Source organism: Zalophus californianus, chromosome X (genome assembly GCF_009762305.2).
Source record: "Zalophus californianus isolate mZalCal1 chromosome X, mZalCal1.pri.v2, whole genome shotgun sequence".
NCBI classification, from domain to species: domain Eukaryota; kingdom Metazoa; phylum Chordata; class Mammalia; order Carnivora; family Otariidae; genus Zalophus; species Zalophus californianus.
Genome location: NC_045612.1, coordinates 94,805,533 through 94,823,892, shown reverse-complemented (window position 1 = coordinate 94,823,892; position 18,360 = coordinate 94,805,533). Strand labels below are relative to the sequence as shown.

The following is an 18,360-nucleotide window of genomic DNA, read 5'->3' as shown; positions in this document are numbered from 1 at the left end:
TAGATTCTAGAGCCAGGAGCAGAAAAATGATCAAATCAATCTCTTCTCCCTCCTGTTTTCTCTATCCTTCCCGCCTCTCAGCCTGCTAGCAGAAAAGAAGAAAACCCCTCTCCGTTCTCCAGGGGCATTCATTTTTCAAAGCTTAGAAAGGGCTTCTGGTTGGCCCTGGTTGGGTCGTATGATCCCCTTGGTTCAATTGCTTTGGGCCCGATGATGGGCCAGGCCAGGGTCACATGACTACTCTGTGGCCCAAGCGCCGGTGGGGCCTTGGGACTGACCGTCTCCCCCCAAAATGGCCGGGGATGGTGGAGGAGGGGTTGTGTAGCTTAGAGAGTGGAGCAGGGCAGGCGGAACCAGCAGGCATCCCTGCAATTACTGGGCGCTGTGGCCAGACAGAGCACCCTATAAAGCTCATTGCTATGCTCACTGCTAGGACGGGATGTCGTGGGAACATTGCTTATCGTACTGGAGTGTTTCTCAAACTTCCGAATCACCTGGAGGGCTTATTTAAACATGGATTGCTGGGCCCCTCCCCCGGAGTACAAATGCCGGAATGTGCACTTCTAACAAGTTCGCCTAGCAAGGTGCTGATGCTGGCCCAGACTTTGAGGGGTACTGTCAAATTGCCTAGTGCTCCCTCTAAAAAGACCCCAGAGAAATCTCTGTCTGGTCTCCGTATTAATCTACCATGTGTGTTGCTTCTGACCAGTTGGTTTCTTTTGATTTGTGTGGACACTGAATCTTATCTATGACGTCTCCCGCTTTGGGCTGGCCTCTGGAAAGCGCAGGGCTAAGCATGTGGCCCCGTTCTATCATATGTCTGCAGAGCCACAGAGCCTCAAGTTCATCCACTAACCTTAACCTTAGCTTCATTTTTTACTCTCATTTCTGTTTTCCCTTCGGTCTAAAAAATGATTTGGTTGAAAGTGACAGAAACCAACTTGACCTATGTTAAGCAAAAAAAAAAAAAAAAAAAAAGGAAGATTGATGACAAGAATACTGGAGTGTCCCATGAAAGAGGAATATGGTCAGGCCCAGGAACAGCTGGAGGGAGGGACCACTCTCGATCCCCCAGCTTGTCACCTTGGCTTTCCACTTCCTCTTCATTGCCCTCTCTTGCTACTGCCTGGCTTTCTTCCCAGGGTGGGAACACGGTTACCAGTGGCTCCTGAGCTTTACTTCTTCTTCTCCCATCGGCTGACCTGATGCTTGCTCCTCTTCCAGATTAAAAACAGCTCTGCTTGACCCAATCAGGCAGGTGCCTAACCTTGGGCCAATAGGCTGTGGCAGGGATAGGGTCATCTTGTACAGAATGGCTGCCCTGCTGTAGGATTGGCTTGAGTTTGGGGAACTGTACCTCTCATATGAAGAATTGGCTGGTGTGATTATGGAGACTGCCTAGTCAAATCTGTAAGGTGGGGCCACAGGCTGGAGACCTGGGGAGAGACAATGTTCCAATTTGAAGGCCATCAGGCAGAAAAAGCCAGTGTTGCAGATGAAGTTCAAGGCCACCTGCTATAAAATCCTCTCTTGCTCGAGGAAGCTAATCTTCTTCTATTCAGACCTTCAACTATTTTGGTATGGCCCGCCCACATTAGGAAGGATTAGCCAAAGTTTACTGATTTAAATGTCAATCTCATCCAGAAACACCCCCACAGAGACACCCGGAATCATGTTGTTGTTGTTGTTGTTTTAAGATTTTTATTTATTTATTTGACAGAGAGAGAGAGAGAGAGAGACAGCGAGAGAGGGAACACAAGCAGGGGGAGTGGGAGAGGGAGAAGCAGGCTTCCTGCTGAGCAGGGAGCCCGATGCGGGGCTCGATCCCAGGACCCTGGGATCCTGACCTGAGCCGAAGGCAGACGCTTAATGACTGAGCCAGCCAGGCGCCCCCCAGAATCATGCTTGACCACACATTTGGGTATCCCGTGGTCATTCAAGTTGACACCTACAATTAACCATCAGAGATATCTTTTTTTAAATGGTGTAAATTACATTTTCTTTCATTTTTGAATCCTCAGCACCTAGCCCAGTGCCCGTCATCTAATAAGAGCTTAGTCAATGTCGAATGAATAAATGAGCAATTATATTTTTAATGGCGGGTGGGTGGAGTGGGAGTGGTAAGCTTTGTCAATTAAAGAAAACCTGAGATTAGACCCGCTACAGTGGAATGTGAGGAATTATACCCTAATTCACTCAACTGATAGATTCTGACTTTAATTTATTGGGTCTCCTTAAGGCCCTCCGTAAAGAGGTTTGGTGGTTTTAAGTTTCTTCCTTCCTCAAATGACCAGGGTGGTGATGGAGACACATATTGTTTGTGACAGAGGCAAGAATTTAGCACTCTGTTCCGCCCTCGGCCCCCGAACTTCTGGCTCACCGCAATTCTGCCCAGGTGGTGTGAGGAGATGGAACCAGTGTCCCACATCTGAACTCAAGAGGTGGGCAGCACCTTTTCACAGCTGAAGTGGCCACATGGCAGGTGGCCCAATCTGCAGCATGTTCCAGCAAAGTCCTCAAGCCGAAGGTGGCCACTTCCCATTCCCCGGGCTGCCCCCCTGCGTCTGGCCAGTGTGGGAGGGCTAGGAGCATCTATTTCTACAAATGAGTTGCCAAGTTGTGTTTTTTATTTTCTCCAGTTGAGAGCCTCTTGTACCAAAAGCTGCCATCAGCTAGTTACATTGGAAGGTGGTTCCAACGCCACACTGGAGGAGAAAGAAATTGCTGGGATCCTTTGATCCAATCTTAAACCAAAATTTTCAAAATGTGTAGAGAGTCTATGCTGGAGGTTGAAGACGGGGGCCAGGAAGTCGGCAGGCTTCTGGTTCACTCACTGGGCCTCAGTTGCCCCATCTACAAAATGCGCATGATAATAATGCATAATGTCACTGTGATCATTCAATAATATATGTTATTAAGTCATTTTTGGACATGGTTTATTGAGTACCCATTATACGTTTGCTACACAGACAGGGCCCCTCCCCTTATGGACATTTAAGGAAAATGAGCTGGGCAGCACTGAGCTATGCCTGAAGTAGTAGGTCAGGGCAGTGGCTGCCATCAGGGCAAGGGTCCCCATGAGATCTGAGACACATGGGTACGGGCAGGGGCTTACCTTTGGGGGGGGGTTACAGAAGCGAAAACACCACCCAACATGCACAGCGGGTATAACCACATGAAAATCAATTAGAAAAAAGAAATTCTACTCTGAAATATTTTAGGAAAAACAATTTAAGTTCTAGAAGAACATAAAGAACATGTATCACAGGTGTGCTGGCAAACACACCAACAATAGAGCCAGACGCACAGTCAATGCTCAATAAATGTACAGGTCTAAGTATCAGTTTGGGGGTAAGCAGAGTGATGAGAATGCAGAAGACTAAAAACTTGCCTTCTGAGTCTTGGATTCCGATCCCCCATTTGCAGTTTACTGGCTCTATCTCGTACCTTCATCGGCACATCCAATAACGATTTCTTGAGCACCTGCTATGTGCCAGGCATCCTTCTAGTTCCAGGGATACAGCTGTGGAAAAAATAGACCAAAAAAATAGCTGATCCTGGAGTTACATTCTAGTGGGTAATAGACAGATGCTAAACCAATAAAAGATATAATGTCAGATATTGGTAAGTGTCATGAAAAAAAGAATTTTAAACAGGGAAAAGCCACAGGGGCTGGGGGAGGGGGTTGCTGTTAGAAAAATGACTTCACCTTTCTGAGCCTCGACTTTCTCATCTGTGAAATGGGTAATAACCTCCCTCTCGTTGGATTCCCTTGATAATTACTCTAGATAGTATAGATTAAGTGACTAGGCCCTAGAGGACCTCAATGGATGTGCCCTCCCCCGTCCCTGCCAATACCAACAAAACCAGCTGACCAGTGTTCAGGAGAAGCATCTTATTTGTAGCACCTCAGAATGCCCCTGGTCTTTTTGGTCTGTATCTATCCCAAGAGCATCATCTTTCCCGTCAGAAGATTCCAGGCATTTGTTGTAATCTAGGTGGAGGCACTCTGTAGTGTGGGAAATGCAGACTTAGGAACCGGACAGACATGAATTCCAATCCTGACTCCAGGTCTACCAGTTGTCAGAACTGGAGCCTTCACTTCATTGTTGTTAAATTGGAAATTACAGGGGCGCCTGGGTGGCTCAGTCGGGGAAGCGTCTGGCTCTTGGTTTCTACTCAGTTCGTGATCTCAGGGTCATGGGATCAAGTCCCGAGTTGGGCTCTGCGCTCAGCGGGGAGTCTGCTAGTGATTCTCTCCCTTTCCCTCTGCTCCTCCCCCTGCTCACTCGTTCTCTCTCTCTCTCTCTCTCTCTCTCTCTCAAATAAATAAATAAAATCTTTAACCAGTACCTACCTACGATGGTGGGCTGGGGAAAGGGTTGAAGGACACTAGCACTGAGAACATTCCCTGTAGCTAGTGGGAGCTGTGCCTATCACAGTCCCTTCTCTTCTCCTTGGGGCAGCAGAGGAATGGATTGTCATCTCCAGAAGGCCCGCTGGTGACAGCATCAGCCCTGGCAGCCGCCGGTGGCATCTGTTTATGCCCTACTTGCTCTCTGTCAGGTGCTGCCAGGAGAGGCAGATAAACAGACTTTGATGTAGAGGTGCCGGCAGGTGACAGGAACCACGCAGGGATGCCGAGGTACCCAGAAACTAGGAGCGGCTGAAAGCCTTTACCACTCTTAGGGACAAGGAGAGGGAACGGCGTGATAGGAGAGCCCAGGGGGAGGTGGACCTCGAGCAGGAGCTGCAGTGCTGGGGGTGGGAGGGGGGGGAGGATGGACACAGCCTTCCTCGTAGCAGGGAGGGGGCGAAGGAGAAACACCCTGACCTCTCCCTCCTCTCACCTGCAATCTGTTGCTCGCCACTGGCCAAGCCCAAATGAACATCAGCTGGCAAGAAGCCTGGTGACGTCAGTCCACAGAGCTGGGGCTCTGGGACACAGAACATCGTGGAAAGTAGTGAAGGATGGGTCTTGGAGGACAAAGAGCACACACCTCTACCGTGATGTTGGCTCTTGAGACCCTGCTAAGCATCAGCTGTTTCTGGACAACTGTGGTTCTCCTGCGGGAGCGGACCTGCAAATCCACCCCCAAAGTGGCCAAGGTGGGGCCTGAGAATTGGCATTTCTAACCCGTTCCCACATGATGTTGATGCTGCCCATCTGAGGACCACACTTGGAGATCCGCTGCTTTATAACACGGCATCTCTGAAAAGCAGCTGCCCCTTCGCCTGTACTTAGCATTGAACCGGCTCTTCCTGGACCCCGGGACAGCTCCACGGCCCGCAGGACCACGGACAGCCATCTGCAGCTGCCCTCAGCTGACAGCCCCAGGGCCCGGACCCCGCGGCCGGGCTGCCCTCACCTGGCCCTCACGCGCCCTGCCCTTGCTCCCTCCAGACCTCGTCTTCTGCCTGATCCTTGTTAAAGCTCCCTGCCCTGCCTGCCCGGCAGGCCAGTTCACTCACACACACACACACACACACACACACACACACACACACACACTCACACACTGATTAGCTGCACCTGGATGCCTGGCCCGTTTCCTAGGGGAAGATGAGTCAACCACTCCTCGGGGCCATGCGACATCCTGTGCACGGGCCAGGAGGTCACAACTCCTGGTCACGCGACATTGCCTCTCTGCAGGCAGCCCTGCCAGTCTGCGGCTTCCCCTGACATCTTTGTTTTAGGGGAAATGAACACAGAAGGCAGCTGGGTCCCCGCCAAACTGGGTCAACCATGCCCCCTTCCTGGGTCCCCCGGTGGGCTAGGACCCATCGGAGAACTGCTCCCCCACTTCTTGTTCTCACCCGGCTCCTTGTCTGACCCATGCCTTGCCTCAGTTTCCTGCTTGGAGAGTGTCACTCTGCCAGAAGCTCCTGTCTTCCATTGTCACTAAGCAGCGGCTAGAGTCACATATGAGGCGCCCCACAGAGCGTCAGCAGCGGGGAAAGGCCTCCGGGGAGAGCATGCTGTTGCGGGGGGCGGGGGGGGGCTTCTCCTGGTGGTTCCCACCCTCATTCCCTGCAGTTACAGTTTGGCTCTTGGGCTCACCATCCTGTGCCCCCTCCCCAGCCCCAGCCACAGAGCCACAAGAGACCAAGTCCCGGCCAATCAGCACAGCCTTTCCCCTGGACACGGGGCTCAGTCCTGGGCTGGGTCTGAACTCCAGACAGGGGCAATCAGACTGATTTCCTGGCACCGGTGTGCAGATCCCGGAGCAGGAGCTTAGGAGAGCCAAAGATGCGCAACTCTCGGGTGACTTGAAATTGCCCACCCGTGGGAATACAGGTGCCATGGAGAAATCAGCAAATGCTACAAATCAGAGCTTTTTTATTCGAAGAGCCAATCGTTGAAACATTTACAAGCACATAACTGCAGGGGAACGAGCTCTGTTTCCATGAGGTGGCTAAACTGGGAGGCTGTGAAGGCAGGAACTTCCTGTTCTACCCAGAGAGAGCTATGAGCAGCAACAGAGAATGACCGCAATGCAGGGAGAAGCAGAGGCAAGAATAATGGGAGAGAATAAAGAAAGAGAGAGAGCTGACATTACGGTGTGTGCCCCTGGATCCAGCCATGCCTAAACCCCAAACTACCCCAGGTATATAAAACTAAAATTGCCTGTTTTGCATCAGCTCCTTTTAATTGGGTTTTTCCCTCAAGCAACCTGAAGAGCCCTGCCTGAAACGGGGCTTGGGAGAAATCATTTTCCACTTGGGAATTCCTAAGATGGTCACCAACAAAAGGGCAAACTTGCTCCATCCAAAAAGGGATCAGTCTTCTCATGGTTCCGGGGTGGAAGGAGATGGAGCCTGATCAGCCCCTGCCAAGCAGGATGCATGGCATCTAGGGTGTGTGTCCCCAGGGTTAAGAAGACTCACAACTCCAGCCGGTTGGGGGGACACCCCGAGGGTTAGGCGACCGGCTCAGAGAATTCCCCACCCCCACTGTCACTATCATGAAGTTGAGGTTGGACCCCTCTGGCTTCCATTATTGTGAATTTTAGGATGCAAGTGTTTACAATTGGCCCTGTGGGGGAGCAGATTCTGCCACCCCAAAATACGCCTCTTTGGCATCAGGATTATTTTAGGCTGATGATCTTTAAGAAACAGTAGACACAGGAGAAGCTCTGAAACCAAGTAGAAGCTACCCTTTTGTAGAGACATTTCCATGTACAAGGGAACTCTCCATTTGTAAGGGTGTCTCCCTCTCTGTACCAGGAAGAGGACGATGACAAGGAAATCTCTAGAAACTCTTATCCATGATGAAGGCAATGACCTAAATCTGCCTAACACCCTTACCCTGTTTACTGTGCTTTGACGGGAAACCTTCCAGAACTGGCCTCCCCTCCCCCAACATCTTCTCTGGTCTTTAGCTGGAGATGGTATTTAAGGCGTGGCTAAGGCCAGTTTGGAGTTAGTCAGTTTTCCCGGGTGTCTCCCATGTACATGGAAGGCATGCATATTATCAAACGTCTGTTTGTTTTCTCCTGTAGTCTTTTATTACGGGGGGCGGGGGCTGGATCTCAGCCAAGAACCTAGAATGATTAGAGGGAAAATAATGTTTCCTCCCCATAGCTCCCTTCCGGCGGGGAGGTCTCCAAATGCACCCATCCCGCCAGCGCTGCCGGCCCAGGCCAGCTGCGCACACCCAGGCCTCTGAGGAGGAGCGGGGCCAGCGAGTCACGGGAGACCCCGATATAGTGCTTAAAGCCCTGCCTCTGTAGCTGAGAGAGGGCATGAAAGCACCTGTGTCCTGGGGGCACTATGGCGGCTCCCAGCTACTGGCAGCCTCCGCCCCCCACTGGAGAGGCCACCTGTTAAGCCCCTCCCCCTGGGACTAAGCCCCTCCCTCCTGCGTAATCCCCGCCCCAAAGGCGCGGGTGCTGTTAGATTCTTGAGAACCCCTGACCCTTTCTGAAGTGTCTACTTGTGTTGTTCTGGGTCACTCCCCCAATCTTTTTCCTGATCATGAATATCCCCCTCTTTTGCCACATGGTAGTTACCGCCCCTCCCCTCCCATCTTTTCTCCCATTTCTGATTGGCCTGGAAACCCTGACGCCAGAAGTTTCTGCGGGTGCTCCTTCTAGGGGGGAGAAGGAAGAGGTGAGACTGTGGCTCATCCTGAACCCCAGGCTGGGCGGGAGAAGGAGGGTGCCCCACGATGGGGAGAGGGCAGTGGGCTGAGCCCCAGGAGGCTGGGAGAGAGAGAGGCAACACATGGATGGCCCGGCCCCCTGGTAGACAGAAAGGGACCCTGAGTCCAGAGGGTGGCCTGCCCAGAGGGGCCCAGGGGTTCAACCCCTCGTCAGAGCCTGCCTAGCCTCTGTGTGCCCAGACCCAGCCTGGGCACACGTACATCCACACACACCCCACACTTGCACACTCCACAGAAACACATACCACAGACACAGCATGCACAAACACACACCAGGCATACGACACAGACAGACAGACAGACACACACACACACACACTCACTCACCCCACAAGCGCACACATGCACCTGCACACACACGTATAAAGGCACACACTCGCAATCACATGTGACATGCCCCAGCCCGCCTGTGTGCGCACGCTCCCGCACCTGCCTATCGCTTCTGTGATATCCCAGCTCCTAAAGCAAACGCTGGGATGCTTCCTGGACCAAACCCCTTCCCTGCTCACGGACTCAATGCCATCTTCTGTCTCCCCACAGCCACCCCAGCCCTCCCCCCCACCCAGGAGTTGGACCACTTTTCCCACTTCTCCCCCCACCCCAGGCTTGTTTTCCTTTCCTGCGCAGTTTTAAGTTTCCATCTGTCATCCTAGGTCATTAATCCCAAAACAGAAGGCCAAAGAAGCCTACCCCACATAGCCAAGCCATTAACTAATTGCAAAGGGTACACGTATCCCATCGTCATAATCCCATGGTGGCAGCCCGCCTCCCGGGCCTGGCTTCCTGAGTTGTGCTGATAAAAAGGACGAGGCGCCTGCTACTGGCCTGGATGGCGCTGCTGTGACGGGTGGCCCGCGGCCCGCAGAGGTGTGGGGCAGCCGCGGAGACTCAGGCGTCAGGCTGAAGAAGGGCGGTTGGCAGGTGGGCAGGAGCCGGAGCGAGAGGCTAGCTGCCAGGACAACTGCCTCCAGCTGAGAAGGAGCCAAGACTCCCTGTGGCCCCGGGGTGGCAGGGCCTCTGAGGACAGGCCCAGGTGAGAAAGCCTGCACGAACCCCAGCCCCCTCCTTCGAACACAATGTCCTCTCACTAAGTTAGCAAGTTCAAGGAGACTGGCTCTCGACTGGCCGGCCGCCCACGGTCCGCAGGCACAAACCTTGTTTCTCACGATGGTCCCTGAGGCCAGGCGCTGTCCCCGAGCTTCCCCTCACCTCCACGGGGGGCCCCGTGCGGGGACTGGCTGATGGCCTATTTCCCCGCAGGGGTGGTCGGCGAGTCTGCGTGCGTGCGTGCGTGCGTGCGTGCGTGCTCAACCGGCTTCTCCACTTCCAGGATCAGAATAAATTGCCTGATTGACAAACCTCCTCTGTAGTTGGTGCGCCCGGTGCCCATGGGTCGGCCGTGGCTTCGGTTGCAGTCAGCTGACCTAATCCATTTATCTTATTTATACCGTGTTCCATTTTCCATAGGCAGAGCGGGGGGCCTCCTGGATGTGGTATGCAAATTAGACACAATGATTTGCAAATGAGCAGAGGCCTGACACTTTTAAAAATTATCATTAAGAACACTGCCACCCGGCCACCGGGTAGGAGGAGGGAGGCTGGAACTGAAAGCATGTGATTCGCGGCCTCCTTCCCTCCTCCCCGCCTTCCTGAAGCCTCGCTGACCCCGCCCCCCGCCCCGTCCCCTTACCCGTCCACTCCATTGCTGGGGGGTGATGGGCACAGGCATCACGGGGGCGGAAAAATGCTGGCAGGAGAGTCACAGAGAGCTTAACAAGGCCAGAGGGGGGATTCCGGGGGACTCCTACTGCCCACACACCCCAAAGTCCCACAGCCCACTCCTCAGTGAACAGAAGACAGAGGTTCTCCACCCCAGCTTTTATTTAAGGGGAAGGGGGTGAAGAAGTGAGGTTCATGAATGGTGACTCCTGAGGGGCTTTCTTTAGGGCAAGCAGGGACCTGTGGGCCACCCAAGAAGATAATCGTGGCTCAAATTGTCCCCGAACAAGCCTCGTAGGACCAGCTCTGAGCTCAAATGAGAACAGTGGGTACTACATTATAACCCATGACCGTGCAACGTTCTAGAATCTTCTTTCTCCTTCATTCTCCTTTCAAAACCCCCTTCAGGCAGATGTGTCTGTTCAAAATGACAGCAAACTGGACCTTGCTTCGTCTTTCCCGGTGGCCCATACCTAAGAAAGTGACAAGTAGCTGAGGCGAAGACAGAGTAACCCCGAATCTGAATCTTCCTCAGGAACTCCAAGAGGTACATTGACTGTGAGGCACCAGGTATGGTCTCCCAAGACATCCTGGAGAGTGAGTCACCTCTGGCGGGCTGACAGAGGCCAGGGCCGGGGAACCCGGGTTTGAGAAATGGGACAGTATGGCCAAGCAAAGCTCCTCCTTGCAGTAACTACGGCCCTTCTGATTTCCCCTACCCCGGCCTCTGGCGGCCTGCTGTGTTGTTTTCTAGTGTTTCTATGTGAGAAAGGAACCTCATTTTAGTTCAAAGTCCTGCAGATTAATTTGAAGCCAGCGTCTTACTTTTTTTTTAATACACTGGAGAAAAGAACATGTAATCCCAGCTTTTCCAAAGGCGGAGCAAGAGACTTCAATAACAAAGTTGTATTTCACTTGGCAATCAGGGAAAGTTGCCCTTTTTGTCCAAGTGTCCTTGTCTATTGCTCTGTTTCTGAGAATATACAGAGGAGACATCTCCAAGGCAGTAGGACTTTTTCCACCAGGAATTTCCAAGACGGCAATGAAAACATGTTGCCAATAGTTAGACAAATGTGAGCTGATCCCCAACCACGCAAATTGTGATACCTGACATACGGAATGCGTGGCAAGTTGTCGCTGACAAATAAGACAACATGTGCAGAGGTTTTGGTGAAATTAAGTACAAGATCCTGAAGAAGATAATGCCGGAGTTAACCCCAAAGCGCCTGGTTTGCATTAAGAACCTACTCAACCCCCTTGCTAGTTCTCAACACAAACCTAAATCTCCTTTGAATCTTGTCTTAATGCCATTCATTAAGGGCAAGCCACCATTGGCGACCAGGCGATGTTTTTAATTACCGTGTTCCCGTTCCCTTTCTGTATGGTCTTGTTGTTATCATTCCAGCAGATACTTACAAATATGACTTCTGTGGGGGTTCCCTGTGATCTCTACAAGGACTGGAACTGCTAATGAGAGCCAGGCAGGCCCCTAGCCAAGGGGGCTGCTGATTATTAAGCCAAGAAACATCCAGACTCAGAAACTAATGAGCTGGCAGAGAGACTAACACAGACTAAGAATGTGGAGCGCAGCACTGGGGAGAGAGGCCACCAAGACAACCTTAGGAGCGGGATCAACTTTAATTCTATCCGAGCGCTTGCGGTTGCTCCCAGTTGAGGGAGCTGTTTATTGGGAGGTCTTGGAGGTATGGCTGCTGCGCATCGGGGAGAGAACGTGCAGGCCATAGAGGGGTAGATTTGTGCCCTGGAGGCTCTGCTTACTCAGGGAGCTCATCTTTGAGAATCAGCTGCCCCTCTGCCTGGAACGATTCTCCCTGCCCGGGGTTGATGCCTCCCAGCCACCCGCCACGCCTCTCCAAAGCCACTCCGCCACTCCAAGGTCCATGCTGATTCCCTGCCCTCTGCGGGACTGCCCTGACCCACAGCGGTCTTATTCGCCAAGCATTTATTCCGTTCCTTTTATGCCCCATGCATGGCACCGGTGAGAACCTGGGGAGATGAGTCTCTGTCCGTCACTGCCCTGAAAGGGGAGCAGGGGACAGAGGCATGGACAGGGATGCCATGAGAAGTGGGGGCCTCCATGGCCCCTCCACTCATGGAGAACGTAATCGTGTTCTGCCATGTGACCCACTCTGCAGTGCCGTCTGGATCGGAGATTTCACTCCGCAATCGTTTCAGACAGATGCCTTGGGGCAGAGACGGGCCAGATGCTCACCAAAACTGGTTCCTCTTCCTGGGTGCACAGTTAAACTAATTTTGAAGCCACCTTTCATCTTGATGAGAGACTAGCTTTCACCCATCCAATGTGAGCAGAGGGGCTGAAATAGTTCAGAATGAGGGTGTCTTCTTTCTCTCTCTCTCCCTTTCCCTCTCTCCCTCCCTCTCTCTCTCTCTCTCTCTCTCTCTCTCTCTCTCTCTCTCTCTCTCCTGTCTGCTAGCCGGATAATGCCGGACTGACCTTGAAGGCATGTTTTGCAGATGGCACAGCTACCCGTTAGGAGCTAGGTCAGTTTCCCTAAAAGCAGAGCTCCATATGACAGTTCCTATGTGTGGGATTTAGTGACAGAAAGCTCCCAGGTGAAATCAGCAGAGGAGTGAGAGGGGCGGGCTAAGGCAAGGGAAGAATCTAAGCAAACGGGTCACTTGAGATCAAGTTTAGCCTCAGATCCCCTAAGGAGCTCTGGAGCTGTGCCCACTGGAGGCCAAGGAGCCGAGCCAGGTGTCTGTACCCTGGGCTAGTTGGTCATTGGCTGTGGGCTCCCCCGCCACCGGGGGCTGTCTATCCTTTCGGGGTAGAGTGGCTGCCTGTCAGCTCAGGGCAAACAGCTGGATCATGATGCGAGGGTAAGCGATTAGCAGCCAACATTTACAACAGTTGCGGGACGGGGGCACCAGCCTGATAAAGGGGGACAGAGAAAGGACCTAATACTGTAGCATCCCCTACAGTGGCTCCCTGCATGATTGTGTGGGGCACAGCCCCCCAGCCGCATTCGGCTGTGACCTAAACAAGAAGGTCATCCTTTATTGTTTCAAGCATGAAGCCACTGAGACTTCCGATTTGTTTGTTATAGCAGCTGCTATCTGATTAGTTGCACGCCTAGCCTCCTGAGCCAGAAGCTGGTGACCTTTTTCTGCAGAGGACCGGACAGTAGACATTGTCAGCTTCCTGGGCCACATGGTCTCTGTCCCTACCATCGGCCAGATCTGTCTTGTGGGCCGCGGTTTGCCAACTGCTACCGGAAACTACAGCCCTCAAGAGTTGGAAAGTAAGCTGCAGAGTGCTTTCTTTTCCACCTGAGGCCGAGGACAGAACTTTACCGGTACTATGCAACCCTTGATGCAACCCAGGTGATTGATTTGAAGTTTTAAAAATCAAAGTAAGGTTTGGGTCATGGTTGTCGCTCAGTTTTATTTCACTTTCACAGAGGCACTGACTTTCTGGGTCAGGTGGAGAATGTTCTGGATTCTGTGAGGCGGGTTCCTTATGAGTTCCTACTGGAGACGACTGGCTGCAGCTCCGCATGCCTCTGGACCTCCTGTCTCCCACCCCTGTCACCAGTGGGAGCAGAAGTCGGTGGGAGAGATCGGGAAGGCCCAGTGCACCAGCAGGGGCAGTGCTGACTGTGGACAGCCCAGGCATGCAGAAGCACCAGCATCTTCGTGTCCTAGAACTCGGGGGTTGGCCCATCTAGCACTTAAGTCCCTCCACTACAATCTCATCTTGGTGCTCCCACATCCAGTTTTAATGGTAAACGGATGAATATGGCAGCCATAGCCTGAGAAAAGCGTGGTAACCAGAGGCCTGGGCCCATATATAATGAGTGTGAGACTCCCCCCACCAGGAAAACTGCCTAGACCAGCAGGGGTGGCAGCTAAGCGTGAGGGGAGTCTCAAGTAAATGATAGGGGTGGGGAATGATGAATATCAGTTGAGGCCACAAGATCAACTGACCCTTCTTCTGTAAGTTTCCCAGGAAATAAGACCATTCAGAAGCCTGGAGAGGGTCTTCCCAAATGGGGCACGCTTACCTAAGAAGCAAATGAATAGGAGCAGTGTAAGGATAGACTTAGTGGACATGGTGGACGTGGGACAGACAGCCCATGTCAGGGCCAACACACTCACCCCTCAGTGGCTGGGAATGTCAGCTGCTGACTGCTCATGGCTGTGTCTTTCACTGGGCACTGCCCTCAGTCAAAAGAAAGTGCCCTGCCCCAGTTTATGTTCCTCTCCCAGGAGATGGCCCTCAGACACCCCTGGCTGATACAAACTACAGGGGCCTGGCCCCTCACTTCAACTGGGGACAATTCTGATGGGCCGTCCCAGCTCCAACGTTCCCTATATCTGCTGGAGCTTCAGGTGCAACTGCTTTACAGGTCAGCTTCCCCATCCTGCCTCCCCCACTGCCCCCCCCACAGGTACACCTTTCGAGACACTCCCAATCAACCTTCTGCACACAGAAGCTGACAAGCTGATCTTTGTATTTATATGAAGATGCGCAGGAACCAAAAAAGCCAAGACAATTTTGAAAAGAAGAATGAAAGTGGAAGACTCATACTCCCTGATTTAAAACATACTACAAAGCTATAGTAATCAAGATCGTGTGTTACTAGCATAACCATAAACATACACACCAATGAAACAGAATTCAGAGTCCAGAAAGAAACCCTTACATTTATGGCTAATTAATTTTTCAACAGTGGTGCCAAGACTGTTCAGTGGGAGAGGATAATCTATCTTCTCAATAAATGATGCTGGGACGACTGGATATACACATGCAAAAACAAATTAATTTGGAGCTTTACCTCTCACCATACACAAAAATTAACTCAAAATGGATCATAGTTCCAAATGCTGGAGCTAAAACTATAAACTTCCAGAGGAAAACATATGATAAAATCTTTGTGCCCTTGGTTTAGACTTAGGATAGGACACCAAAAGCGCAATCCATAAAATAAAAAACTTTTCAATTAAACGACACCAAATTTCAAAACCTGTTGCACTTCAAAAACCACCATTAAGAGAATGAAAAGTCCAGCCACAGACTAGGAGAAAATATGTGCAAATCCTGTATCTGATAAAGGTCTTGCCTCCAGAAAATAGATTTTTTAAAAAACTCTTAAAAGTTAATAATAAGAATATAGACAATCCAATTTTTAAAAAATAGGTAAACAATTTTAAAAAGCCATTTCATCAGAGAGGATATGTAAATGGCTAGTAAGCACATGGAGAGATGTCCAACATCATTAGTCACTAGGGAAGTGCAAATCAAACCCACAACCAAACAATTCCACTCCCACGAGAAATGAAAACATATGCCTACACAAAGACTTATACATGAGTCGTCTGTAACAGCATTATTCGTAACAGCCACACAGGGAAAATAACCCAACTACCCAGCAACAGATAAATAGATAAATACACTGTGGTATATCCATATGATGGAATATTATCCAGTCATAAAAAGGAAAAAAACCCTGATACGTGTTACAGCGTGGATGAAGCTTAAAAGAAACCAGACACAAAGACCACATACTGTATAATTCCACTTATATGAAATATCCAGAAAAGGAAAATTCTATAGAGACAGGAAACAGATTAATGATTGTCTGGGGTTGGAGGCAGAAATGGGCAGTACCTGCTAATGGATGCAAGGTGTTTCTTGGGGTGATGGAAATGTTTTAAAGTTGGATTGTGGTGATGGTTGCACAACTTGGCGAATTTACTAAAAATCTTTGAACTGTATGCTTGAAGCAGGTGAACTTTACAGAATGTAAATCATAGTTCAATAAAGCTTATTTAATAAAAAACCTTCTGCTACGTATCTCCATCTCAAGCTGTGTTTCCATGAAACCCAATCAAAGGCAACACACACTGCATTTGAACAGAAATGCCTATTCCTTTTTGTCCCTAGCCAAATTTGGGAAAATTGCAGTTTCAAGATGAAAAGCCCCAAAGTGTGCCCAAGTTCACACACACACAAACATACCCCTTCCTAGCTCTCTACCTTTATACCCCAGCCATCACCACCATCACCTTCACCGACACGGGTTCTAGGACCCAGCACTGACTAGAACTCCTTCTCATAAGGAAAAATGCCTGAATCCCTGCCCACATGAAGCAGAGTTACAGAGGCACATCCTACCATTTCTCATCATTTTTAATTATAAATTCCTCTTTTAAATAGGTGTTTCTGCTCTGTGCTATTTTTCATAATTCTTTTGCCTGAAAAGCCCAGATACCTTGAGGTATAAACACTGGTGGTATAAGTTGCCTGTGTTTGGTGGGGAGCGAGGGTCAGCGGGTTGGCAGGAATGAGCCCATGAGACAGACCAGGAAACAGAGAAGGCAAAGGGAAAAAAAAAACGAGTTGATAAATAAGGACTCCGAGTTCATCCCCACAAGGCTGGCTGCTCATTGCTCAATGTTGCGAGACACTGACTTCTTAGAGGTTTGCAGTAACAGCTCGCTCGAGCTGGAAATTGCTGTGAATGTGCATTCTACCCGAGGCTGAGCTTGTAGAAAGAGTTCTCTGGCATCCTTGCCTCGCTGACAGGTCTGGGACCGCAGGTGCTCCGCTGGGGGTGGCTGAGTCTGAGCCCCAGCAGCCCTGCCCCCAAGCTCCTGACCACTAGACTGATCATCAGTGAATGGTCCTGTCTCGCTCCCTATCTCCCCTAGCTCTTGCTTCTTCAATCAAGGTCCCAGCCCCAGTACCATGCCCTTCCCACTGCCTGGAATGCCATGCCCTCATTCATTCCCCAGACGTTGGCTGAGCATCTACCATGTGCCAATGGAACTACCTCTGGTCTAAGTTCCGGCTGAAACAAGCCATGAATAACATAGTCCCAACCGAAAGGAGCTCGCAGATGTCAAAAGCAGGTGTGCTCTGTGCCGTGACAGGTTCGTAAGGGAGAAACACTGGGGACAGAAAGACGGCTTTGGACCAGTCCACCTAGAAGGAAATGTCTGGGGAGGCTTCCAAAGAAGGGGGGATGCTTACATGGTCTCTAAAAAGAAGGATGGCTGCTTGCAGGCAAGGTGTGAGATTTCCTCCGCAGAAGAGAGTGTCGATTTCAGCAAAACCCCAGAGCAGCGCTGTCCACCAGGACTTTCTGTGACGATGATAATGCTCTGTATCTGCACTGTCCAAGACGGTAGTCGATTCCTAATGAGCACTTGAAATGTGGCTGGTGCAACTGAGAAACAGGATTTTAAGTTTTATTTCATTTTGAGTCATTCTAACGGAAACTTGAATATGCACACGTGGCTCGCGGCTACTGGAGCGGAACAGCACAGCTCCTGAGGCACAAAACAACAGGGTTTATTCCCAGAAGTGCCAGTGGTCATGGGAAGCAGAAGCTTGGGGTGCCGGAAGCGGCTACTGGAAACAGCCAGGAAAAAAAAGAGAGAGAGAGAGAGACCAGCTCACAGAGGAGCTCGCGAGCATGGCTGAGTCACTCACCCTCACAGCAACACATAGACACCCCCCTCCCCGCAGCGAAGTCAACTCGTCTCATCTCTGCCCCTCGCCCCACTGTTCTCGATTCCAAGAGTTGCAAGTCCAAATGCAGCCAGCTGCCAGGGGAGATGGGGTGAGAAAGGACACAGATGCGCGTCATGGCCGTCTGGGGCACTGTCTCCGGCCGGACAGTACAAGTCCCATCGAAAGGGGGCAGCCACTACTCAGCATCAGCTGCGATACTGTTGTCTCCAAATTGCCTGCTCTTCACATGATTCCGGAGAAGCCAAGCAGCATGACTTATTTTGTGAAATCCTTCAGTGTCTAAATGTTGGATACATTTGTTTTTTAAATGTCTGGCAGGCCAAGGAAAGCCAGTCTTCGGGCTGAGATTTGATCCTTGAACACTCAGTTGTTTGCAAAACCAGTATTCCTTTGTCCATCTCTTTCGTAGCATCTGTCATGCTACGTACGTGGCAGGCGCCTGTGTTTATACCGCCCGCCTCTCCCCACTGGGCTCACCATTCCTCAAGGACTGAAAGGGTCTTCAAGGGACCGAAGTGTTATTCATCTGTCATTCCAGGAACCTGGTACCACCCTTGTCCGTGGTCTTTGTTTTGCAGATGTTTGTTCAATGAATGAATGAATGAGCACTCTAGCTCATTCGTGAAATGATTTTGCCAGCCGAAGCAGTGGCTCCAAGAGACAGCAGCAAAGGAGTTAAAAGGCAGGAAATGAACTAGGCTTTGGGATAAAGCCCCATTAATTGCCATCTTACCAGAAATCCTCTTCCCTGCAAATCCGCAGGCTGTAAATTAAGATCTGAATTGTTGTTTTGAGCGCAGCTTTCTCCAAACCACAGATTTGCAAACACTTCTCTTCCCGGTAGCTTGAGGCCCCACAACAGTCTTGTGCTATTAAATCTTGCTGAAAGGTGGGCTGAGACCACTAGGTCTCTTGTGAGAATTACCCGACCTGTGGACGGCTGGTGTGGGATTTA

General features: G+C 50.9%; 1 long non-coding RNA gene across 1 annotated transcript; it reads right to left on the bottom strand.

The window, feature by feature from the left end:
• Positions 1 to 3,406: 3,406 nt before the first annotated feature.
• Positions 3,407 to 17,369, bottom strand: LOC113931048. The gene is made up of 3 exons (XR_003522661.2): positions 16,902 to 17,369; positions 9,319 to 9,648; positions 3,407 to 3,523 (listed from the first exon to the last, which is right to left on the bottom strand). It is a non-coding gene; the product is annotated as an uncharacterized LOC113931048 (long non-coding RNA).
• Between the last annotated feature and the right edge of the window lie 991 nt (positions 17,370 to 18,360).